Source organism: Petaurus breviceps, unplaced genomic scaffold, assembly GCF_028583685.1.
Source record: "Petaurus breviceps papuanus isolate PSGF00001 unplaced genomic scaffold, PetGlider_PUasm1.0 178, whole genome shotgun sequence".
Classification (NCBI taxonomy): Eukaryota; Metazoa; Chordata; class Mammalia; order Diprotodontia; family Petauridae; genus Petaurus; species Petaurus breviceps.
In genome coordinates this window covers 15322807-15331870 of record NW_027185777.1, presented here as the reverse complement: position 1 = coordinate 15331870, position 9064 = coordinate 15322807, and the positions used below count along the sequence as shown (strand labels likewise).

The following is a 9064-nucleotide window of genomic DNA, read 5'->3' as shown; positions in this document are numbered from 1 at the left end:
CTGCTATAATATCCCCAACAACTAGTTAAACAACATTTAGGTGAAGACCTGTGTTGTACTTGCTGCCTTTCAAGGCATCAGACTACATTTCTAGATAGCTTAAATTGTTACCAAGTTCTTTATATTGATCTGAAATCTGCCTCTAATTTTTACCCACTAGTCCTCATTCTACCTCTGTGGCCAAGCATATCAAATCTAGTCACTCCTTCACATGACAACCCTTCAAATATTTCAGGACTGCAATTATGTCTCCACTAAGTGTTTGCTGAGTTGTTGAATTGAGTGTGTGCAAAAGTCCTTATGGGCCATTATTACATCAACCACACTTTTCTCTCTCCAACAAATAATGCCATTTTCCTTAGGGTCTGTACCAGCTGTATCAAATTCAAATAGAAACTAGGTCCTCTAATCTATACATAAGGATCCTTGCTGTCCATATACTGATTTATCTTTAAAGTGGATTATCATCTCTGTTTTGTTGTATTTTAATTCATTTTGTTAAGTATTTCCCAATTATATTTTACTTTGGTTCTGCCACACTCAAGAGTTTTGTAGCCCATGGGTTATATGCCTATTGATACCTCTAGTATTATAATGTCAATATTCTTCAGGGGCCACATAGGAGAGAAAGCCTACATATGTGTCCAGTGTTGCCAAGGATTCATTCACAGCATGCACCTCTTATCAGAAAGACAACACAAAAGAGAAACCACATAAATAAGAAAAATTTATGAAATTCTTTTTCTCGGAGCTTGAGTCGTTTATATACTTCAGTGAATCAGCACAAGGGAGAAACTCTGAGTATGAAATCTGTAAGAAAAAACTTCAGTTAGAGCCCACATCTAGGTGTGAAATCCTATAATTTCCCTAGCTACAACAAGCATGAATGAAGTACCTACTATTCCCAGGTACTCAGTTTCTGGAGATAACAAATAGAAAAGTGAGACAGTCCATACTCTCAATTGGCTTACATATTAGTAGTAATCATTTCTACTCAGAAACTGAAGTTTCAGGTTTTCCCCCTGAAAATAAATTGTTTTAAAAACTCCATTTATTGATAAATGCTAGAGAGGATGTGGAAAAATTGGAGCACTAATGCATTTTTGGTGGAGCTGTGAACTGATTCAACCATTCTGGAGAGCAATCTGGAACTATGCCCAAAGGGTTATAAATAAGTGCATAACCTTTGACCCAGAAATACCACTTCTAGGGCTGTATCCCAAAGAGATCATAAAAGTGGGAAAAGGACCCATATGTACAAAAATATAGCAGCTCTTTTTGTGGTGTCAAAGAATTGGAAATCAAGGGGATTCCCATCAATTTGGGAATGGCTAAACAAGTTGTGGTACATGAATGCAATGGAATACTATTGTGATATAAGATGAGGAGCAGACAGATTTCATAATAACCTGGAGAGACCTATATAAACTGATGCTGAGTAAGGAGAGAAGAACCGGGATAACTTTTCACACAATTACAGAAACATCATACATATGACAACTAACTTTGATACACAACTCCAAAAGACTCATGATAGAAAGGGATATGCACATCCAGAGGAAGAACTACAGAGTCTGAATGCAGACTGAAGCAAACTACTTGCTCTCCCTCTTTTTTTGTTTTGTTTTGTTTTTCTTCCTCATTGTTCACTCCATTGGTTATAATCCTTCTTTACAACCTCACTAATGTTTAATGTGAAGGTATTTGTAGATCCTGTATTTGATTGCATGCCACCATGGCAGGAGGAAGGGAGAAGGAGAGAGAAGGGATTTGAAACTCAAGGGATTGTGGAATTGAATGTTGTAAATTAGAAGTAAATAAATAATTTTTAAGGGGAAAAAAACTCCATTTAGGATGTTTCTCTCCTTTATCTATTGGTAAACATCTTATTCTCCAATCCTTGAATTCTCAATAATTTCTCCCACACATATCTCTAGTTGGAAAGTCCAGAAATTAATGTAATGATCTGATAATAGCCTTAGTAATGCAAGAAAAGCACTATTTCCTACTTTTGGTATTTATCTAGTACCATACTGCTTTGTTTGTTTGGTTGGTTTTTTTTAATTACTGTTTCAATTAATGAAAGAATGAGCATTTATGAAGCAAACAGAAAAAGCAAGACAGCTCTTCCTTGTTCTCAAGAAGCTCATGCTCTATTTGGAGGAGATAACACACAGAAGAAAGTTCAGCACTACATCAGTCAGCAAGGTTCAGTCTTTAGGTTTTATCAGTCATTCCAGTGATAGTGCCTGCTGTCTGGAAGGTGTAGAGGCAATACAGATGGTAAGGAGTTGAGGGCCTTAGGGTACAGGGAAGAGCAGATGTTTAGGTTATATGGTCCTCCAACTTACTAGGAGTTGGGTTGGTGCCTCCCTTCTCATTCAAGCAATAGGAGCAGTCACGTAGTTCAAATGGTGGAGAGGGCAAACAGGGAACGCAAGGGGGAAGGATGTTCCCTGGTGGTGGTGAGGAGACTTCCCACATTCCAACCATCTCAGACAGCTTCTAAAAGAGTAGGGAGCTGGAGGGGTTGGGGAGAGAAGGAAGGGAGGAGAAGACAGGGAAAGGCAAAGAGAGAAGAAGGCTTCTGGTAGCAATGGCAGAGACTGTTATCCTCCAAGACTCCTAGCTTTTCTTCTGTCCTACCCCTTCTTACAGTTGTTCAGTCTGCTTGTCCTCTTTGATTATTATGCCCTCCTACAGTTGTTGTTTTTTTTTTAAAGCAATTGGGGTTAAGTAACTTGCTCAAGGTGACACGGCCAGTTATTTCTGGGTGTGGTGCTGAGTATCTGAGCCCGGATTTGTTCCAGGTCATCCCGACACTGGAGCCGGTGCTCTTACTCGCTGAGCCACCTGGCCGCTCCCAGCTGTTGTTTTTTAAATAACCAAATTCCATTCTGTTTCTTTTTGACAACTCCTATAAATACATGGGGTTGACTTTTAATCCTAGCATCAATATTCTAAGATGCCTGTTATCCCCACGTCATCATTTGCTAATTCAGTGAATATACCTGCTATTCCACTATTCCATAATTGACATCATTAATTAAAATATAAAAACTATGTACCTAGGATTCACCCTGTCCAATACTAATTGTTATACCCTTCCCATGTCTTTAGATAGAGATTCTCTAGCCAATTGTGCATACTCCCTATGGCCAAGTGATTTTTTTGTCCACTTCATATAGGAACAAATTATTTGCAACAATTAAAAAAAAAAGCTATGCTTGATAAATTAGAACGCAATTCCCCCAATTGCTTTCTCAATTTAAACAACCTGTAACCTTATTGTGTGAGATTATAATACGATATAAATAGAAACAAAAACACATGAGAGCCACCAACCTGCACCTGTATGCCTTCATCATGATTCTATGATGTCCTCTACTGTATAATCTTCTTCTTCCTAGGCCTGCACTGACATTCTCAGAAAAGGAAGAGCAGACATTATAGAATCTTGGATTTAGAGGCAGAAGGGACCTGATGAGATTTTCTGGTCCACCTGCCTCATTTTACTGAAGAGGAAACTAAAGCACAGAAAAGAGAAATGCTTTGACCAAGTTCACACTGGCAGTGAGTAGCAGAACTGAGATTTAAACACAGGCTCTTCTAAATCAAGTGCTCTTCCTGCTTTCAAAATGAATTCTGGCTATTGGGAAATAGGAAGGAGTTGAGAGTGTCAGAGAAGGTGATCCAATGATGGGATCTCAGGCAGTATCATATATAAAAAGGTTTGTCTTGTGGCACCCTAAAATCACTCTGTGTGGGTATCTCAGTGTTGACCATTTATCTCCCTCTTCCTGTGCCTTCATCTTTTTCTCTCTGATAGCTTTCTTGCTCTCAACACATTTTTGTCTTCACGTCTCCTTACCTTTGCTTTTCTTGCCCTGAAATACACACAAACATGTATATCAATGTGGTATTTACTGACTACAGTAATGGGTGTTAATGTAGGGTCTGTGATTTTTATTTAAGAAATGTTTTAGACAACTATTCCAACGTAATTGTGTTCCTTTGTAATCCTATGTATTTAATTACACACAAATAGGCATGTACATGTATATATATACACACATACATGCAAATACATATATGTATATGTATGTGTGTTGTGTGTATGTGTATGTTTACAGAACACTGGAAATTCTGGGCATAAAATAGGGCTTTGGGCTAGAATTCCATTGAGAAATTGTATAGTTCTTTTAATGATAATCAAACTTCTCCCTGAAATTGAATTTGATCCCCTTCATTAAGCACCTAAGAAATCCAAAGCATGATGCTAGATGCTGAAAATATAAAGACAAAAAAAGATAAGTGCCAGCCTTCAAGGAAATTGTAGTCTCTTTGGGATACATATATAGAGGTATATAAATACAAAATATAGACCAAGTCATTTCAGAGAACAGGAAGAGCACTTACCAAAGGCCCATCTTTTTAATACTAACATTCTTCCAATGATATCGGATAGCTGTGATCCACTGAAAATTATGGACTCCAACTGACTTGAGAATCACCCAAACAAAGGACAATGGAGAGGTCCAGGTAAGTCTAAGCAGGCTATACCTTACAAATAAGGAATTGTGTGGGAGAAGCATCATACTTTCTTAGAAAAATATATGATGAAAAACAAAAACCCAAAACAATTAAAACAAAGGGACGGCTAGGTGGCTTAGTGAATAGAGCACTGGCCCTGGAGTCAGGAAGACCTGAATTCAAATATGACTTTAGACACTTTACACAAAAACTAGCCGTGTGACCTTGGGCAAGTCACTTTACTCCAATTGCCCTCCCCTCTCCCCTCCAAAAAGCAAAAAAAAAAAAAAACAACCCAAAACATGAAAAACATATGACGGGAAAAAAAAGGTGGTTTGGTCACACAGCAAGTGGAAAGGAAAATTAGGGGATTGCCTAGTATCCATACAATGTCAAAAGACAGGGGAAGGCTCTGGAATATTTGGGTAAACCCTTGCTGTGATTTTTTTTCTTTTGAAAGTTTATTTTATCAATAGCACATACTGATTTTTAATTTTGCTGAAATCTTTTGTCATTCATATGTATATATGTATATAGTCTTCATTCCCAAATCTATTCCTTTGCCCTACCTAATCCAATACATTTATTCTTGTAGCAAAGAAAAAATAAAGAGCAGGTGGGCAATAACCTACATATCAGCTGTGCAATGCCCACACCCACAATCCTCCACCTCTGCAGAGAAAAGAGGCAGGTGCATCTTCTTCTTATCAGGGAGCAGAGTCATTATAATGACACATCATTCAGTTTAAGGTTGTTCTTTCCTCTTATTTATGGGAGGACAATGAGAGCGACACAGGACAGGACCCATGAAAAAAGGCTCTCTTACCTCAGGAACCATCTTGTCCAGACCTTCCTGGAAAGGAATCCTCACCCCAACACATCTGACAAGTGGCTATTCAGGTTCTGCTTGAAGGCTTCCAAAGAGGGGAAGCCACTGCCTCCTAAGGCTACTCATTCTACTTTGGGACTGTCCTCATTGTTAGAAAGGTTCCCTGAAATCAAGTTAAATAGGTCTCAGCAGCTTCTTCCCACCCACATATACTGGTTCTGCCCATCAGGGCCAAACAGAATAAAGCTAATCTCTCTTCCAAATACTATCATGGCAACTATCATGTCCCCTTCCTACACACACACACACACACACACACTTTACCCCCCAATCAGTATTCTTGTCTCTACAGCAAACGAGGCTTCACCATCTTGGCTGTCCTCTTTCTGGAGGATCTCCAACTTATCCGAGTCCCTTTGGAATGGTGCAGCTAGAACTGAGCACATGGCCCCAGACAGGGTTTCACCAGGGCACAGTACAGAAGCACCATCACCTTCTTATTCCAGGAGATGATGCCTCCCTTCATGTAGCCCAAGATCACATGGATCTGTTAGGTTCAGCAGAGTCAGAGGGAGTGCCCACATCCATGAGATAGATCACAGATTCATCAAAAAGGTACTGTTGCTACACTGTAGGTGTTAATAATGTAACTATTTATTTCTAATTATCTCTGGAAGACTTGATTCTTCATTTAAAGTCTATTCATAGAATGTTGGAGCTAAAAGAAAATTTACAAAGCACCCAAGACTAAATTTGCTGAGGCTAAGAGACTTACCCAGGGTCACTCATACTAGGTGCTAGAGGCAGAACTAAGACCCAGATAATGTGACCTCCCTGGCCCAGAGCTCTTTGTCTAGCACATCACGCTGCTTCCTTCAGTCTAACAGAAGGGCTCGTGTTCCTCTTTCAACCATTAACGTTCCTCTAGAGCTAGGAAAATGAAAGAGCATACCACCAGGGCAAAGGAACAACCTCAAAATAGATTGTGGAAAACAGCAACTTCTCTTTAGCTATTGGGGGTTAGACTGCTTTTCTACCGAGAGATTTCCTTTATCTCCAGCTTCTTCTAGTGAAGTCAGAGACTCAGAAATAGCATAGTGAGTGTGCCATTTACTTGGGCAGTTCTACCACAGGGGATTAAGTCTGGAAACAGATCATGTTGTTACATATGACTCACAGAAAGATAAAAAGATGGGTCAGAGAGCCCTGCTGAAAACTGGAATACTTTAGAATCAGTAGTTGGAGGCTTCGTGGAGAGGAACCATCCTGCTTTTCAACCTGGAAACCATCAATGTGTGCTGATTAGTTTAACGGACTATTGAGATAAATGATCTTGATACAGTTTGATACACTTGGCATAATAATGTGCTTCACCAGTCATTATTTGATTTTTTAATATAATCTTCAGAAGTAAGGATCAGTCAGTCCCCTGATTTGCTAAGAGGCCCCATGAAAGGAGGAGATCTTTCTCCATTCAGTAAATCTAGCTTACTATTTAACACCGGGAGATGGGCCTTTTCTGAGAATTCTGGATGGAGGCACAGGCTAATGTTTACATTAATACTCAGAGAACTCACTCGATTAATATGTTTACAACACAGGTAAATGTGCTTTTTGGTGGGGCATCTTGCGGAAATGAAAACAAAATTAAAAAAATATGTTATTGATGGTCTTGTCTTTTCCATTTTTAAACATGATGTTGATTTCCAAATGAAAACAGTGCTCCTTGAATTCATAATGTGGTCCTTGAAATTTACCAGGCTAAAGGACAACTTTTCCTCCTAATTCCTTCAGTATCATTGAATACAACATGTACTGTTAGTAAGTAGCAATTCGTTTTGTCATCATAGTAGCAACAACAGCATCAGTAGCAGCAGCAGTAAAAGTAGTAGTAGTAATAGCAGTAGTGGCAAAAGCAACAGCAGAAGTAGCAGAAATAGTAGCTAGCATCTATAGCACTTAAGGTTTGCAAAGTGTTTTTACACATCTTGTCTCATTTGATCTTCACAAAACCCCTGTGAGGTAGATGCTATTATTATCTACATTTTGCTGATGAGGAAACTGAGGCAGAGAGATGTAAAATGACCTGCCTATGGTCACTAGCTAAGGAAACGTCTGAGGTGAGATTTGAACTCAGGTCTTCCTGACTCCACGTCTAACACCCTATCACCTACTCTACTGCCTAAATGCCTATATTAGATCCATTCAGTCAGTTGGACTACAAAACAGGGACAGACCGCATGTTATTTAATCTCTTGAATAAGGTTTTGTACTAAAAATGAGTCTAGTAATGGGGCCACAGATATCTCCATTTTTGTGAGGGGGGGGGAATATGTATGTTTATGTGTGTATGTATATACACACACATATATATACACTCACACAACATGCATACATACAAACAAAACTTAAAAGTGCTCTAAGACTTTTGGGACACCTCTGTATTCTGAGCCCACACTTCTAAGAATTATATGAAAACGATGTGCAAATGCAAGTGTGTTTCATAAATGTGATACTTCCTTACTTGAGTCAGACCCACCAAGAATAGAAACTTGAGTGCATGGATATGGCTCAGAAATAGAAAGTAAGCTTATCCACACTAAAATTCTCAGATGTTCTCTTCAGTTACTTCAGACTCCATGCTGTGGCATAATAATGTTTATATTGTGGACAGTCAGAAAAGGCATGCTAACGTTTCCCTTAGTCATGAATTTAATGTGGTAATGATTTCAAGAAGCTTAGAATCAGTTGAGCAAACTGCGACACACGTACATGAGACCACAACGGGATACTGCTACATAGGAAGCAACAATGGAAAATGAGACAAAGGAGAAGACATGTATGGACTGATGAGAAGTGAAGGAGGAAGCTTGACTCAGAGCATCGCATTTCTCACCTGGCTCCTCTGCTTTCTGACTCTTCCCACTTTTCCTCCATGCCCCTGCCCTCCCTCACCTTTATTCCCACCTTCCCACTCCTGCTTTTCAGCCTCCTTTTACCTCTTGTGTGCTGTAGTCACCCACTAGAGTGTAAGCTCCTTGAAGGCATGCACAGTCTTTTTCTTCTTTTTGTATCCCCAGGGCTTAGCACAGCACTTGGCACATCATAGGCTCTTATTAAATGTTTATTGTCTTACTAAGCAGAACTAGAAAATGGCATACCAAATGAATACTGGAGTGTTAATAGAAAGAATAACAACTAAAAATGGAACTAGACCCTGATTGATTAAAATGACTAAGTTTTACCCTGAAAAAGAGAAAAATGTTCCCTCCTTCAATTGAAAGGGGTGGGGGGACTGGGGGCGGCATATTGCAATCAATCAACCAGCAAGCATTTATAAAACACCTACTATGTGTCAGGAATTGTGGTGGGTGCTGATAGCATGATCCTTTCTGTAATAGGATAGGATTTCTTTCTCCCCACCCCCCACCCCCAGCTTCCAGGTAGGTTAGGCTAAATCTTTTCCTAAAACTCAAAATTTTTTTTTCCTTATTCAAAGACTTTTATGGCTTAGGAAACTAAGGCTGATAGCCTCAAGCCACCTATGACATCCTGTTTAGCTAAGGGCATAAAAAGGTCTTCCAAGGAGGAGGCAGCCCTTCAGACCACCAAAGAAGTCCATTATACAAAAAAAAAAAAAAAGATTAAAAATTCCTGCTCTATACTATCTCATTTGGTGATTTCATCAGCTCCTATAGACTC

General features: G+C 39.3%; 1 long non-coding RNA gene across 1 annotated transcript; it reads right to left on the bottom strand.

The window, feature by feature from the left end:
• Positions 1-708: 708 nt before the first annotated feature.
• Positions 709-6424, bottom strand: LOC138159774 (uncharacterized). Its single transcript, XR_011167968.1, has 5 exons — positions 6138-6424; positions 5360-5525; positions 3346-3527; positions 2352-2521; positions 709-810 (listed from the first exon to the last, which is right to left on the bottom strand). It is a non-coding gene; the product is annotated as an uncharacterized lncRNA (long non-coding RNA).
• Positions 6425-9064: the final 2640 nt, after the last annotated feature.